The sequence below is a fragment of the Etheostoma spectabile genome, chromosome 8, assembly GCF_008692095.1.
Source record: "Etheostoma spectabile isolate EspeVRDwgs_2016 chromosome 8, UIUC_Espe_1.0, whole genome shotgun sequence".
Lineage (NCBI taxonomy): Eukaryota > Metazoa > Chordata > Actinopteri > Perciformes > Percidae > Etheostoma > Etheostoma spectabile.
In genome coordinates, this window is record NC_045740.1 from 18,319,954 (window position 1) to 18,322,025 (window position 2,072).

A 2,072-nucleotide genomic window follows, 5' to 3' on the forward strand; every position below is an offset into this window, starting at 1 on the left:
TATTCTTGATTATATGATAGATAAATCTGACAACTATAACGAGAAGCAGGTGGTCCGGGTTAGGCGGACGCTGCGACTCCTCACTCCCTAACAATATTCAATTTTATGCCCTTTGAAGAGGTAGGCTTAAGGCTTTCCTCTTTGATAAAGCTTATTGTTAGGGCATAAAATTGAATATTGTTAGGGATTGAGGGTCGCAGCGTCGCCTAACCGGACCACCTGCGCTTCTCGTTATAGTTGTCAGATTATCTATCATATAATCAAGAAATAATAAACAACTAAAGGGAGACTTGGCATACAGCCCGATCCGTTGGGGGAGTTCTAGCCGACCAGGCTCCTCTTACCCTGTCTCTCTGGTTTGCTGTAATTGTTATAAGTATAATTCGATGTACTATATTCAACTGCTTGGCTGTGTAGCGATATATGGTGATTGTCACACTCTGTTCTCATAAAAGCTTATGCAAGCATTTCACAAAATGTTCTTTTTGTGAAACATGTATCTCACGTTCTCTTATTGCAACATGATTCACTAACCAAGCGGGGCCCACCACATCACACTCAACACCACACACACACACACACACACCACACACACACACACACACACACACACACACACACACCACACACACACACACACACACTATGCTGTTTGTATAACCTATAACCCAACCACATGATGATTCCACCACTCACACACTATATTGTTTGTATCAACCTATAAATAAAGGAGCAAGGAACTGCCTCGGCGCAACTTCGTTTGGGTGTTAGCCTAGAGGTTGCGTTTGTACAAAGTAGCTTGGTTGTTCCGTGTCATCTCTTGAGCATATTAAAAGTGAAGAGAGAAAACTCTTCACAGTAATAGTTTAGACAGTGGGGACTGACTTTCCTTACACTGAGCTCCTATCTCTCTGTCTTCCATCTTTCCATTTATGTGCACCATGTCCCAAAATGCGTGTTACTAACCTAGTCTGGGGAGTCATTCCCCGGAGTCCTTAGTTCTTTTTCCCAGCATGTTCCCTTGGATCAGAGGTCTGAAATCAGGGTAGCGATGTTGCCATGGTCCCGCTACACGTTCTGCGGGCCATGTCAACTGCTACACTGCAGTGCCTGCTATCCTGCTGGCTGCTGTGTCCTGCTACGTCCTGCTACGTTCCTGCTGTGTCCTGCTCACTCTGCTACGTCCTGCTACGTCTGCTACGGCCTGCTGTGCTTGTAATGCCGCACAGGGCTGCTATGCCTGAACTACTACAAAGAACTGCTAAAAACTACTATTTTTTCTATTTTTGTTATTTCCACTAACCCCAACCGGCCCGTCAGACACGCTCACCAGAGCCGTGGGCCTGGGCCTGGGTCTGATCTGGGTCTGGGTCTGTCCCAGTTTCTGCCTAAAAGAGTTTTTCCTCGCCACTGTTGCGCTCTGGAGTAAACTACTAGACTGTTGGGTCCTTGTAAATTCAGAATGTGGTCTAGACCCGCTCTATCTGTAAAGTGTCTTGAGATAACTTTTGTTATGAATTGATACTATAACTAAATGAAATTGAAATTGAATTATACCGATTATCAATGCAACAATTTTTAATGTAAATTTCCATGAGGATTAAAAAAGTGTTTGTTAGATTGACATATACAGTACTTGTTCACACATGTTTGAATGAAATGTTTTGTCTTCTGAGGTTTTTATTGTGAGTCTTCCCGCTTAAGCTTAAACAGCTGAGTATCTCTTCTCTCAGTGACCTCCGTGTCAGAGGCTGAGTCAGTTTAAGGTGGAGAACTGGTCTTACTACTGAAATATGGGTGGTCACATGTTATGTGATAAAGTAGATCAACAGCCTCTATGTGTTTTGCCTAATATATTATGTATGTCTTATTAGTCATGTGTATTATACATTTTTTTGTCGCACTCTTGCCTAAACTCTAGTTGTTGTCCATTATCCTGTCACTCTTTCAGTCACTCTTTTTCTGATTTGTACTGTTGGAGACAAAAGAATGTGGTGATTTCACCACGCAGGCATGTCGCAAAAAAATAATGTATATCTTTTAATTATCGATTATTAATTATCAGAATCGAG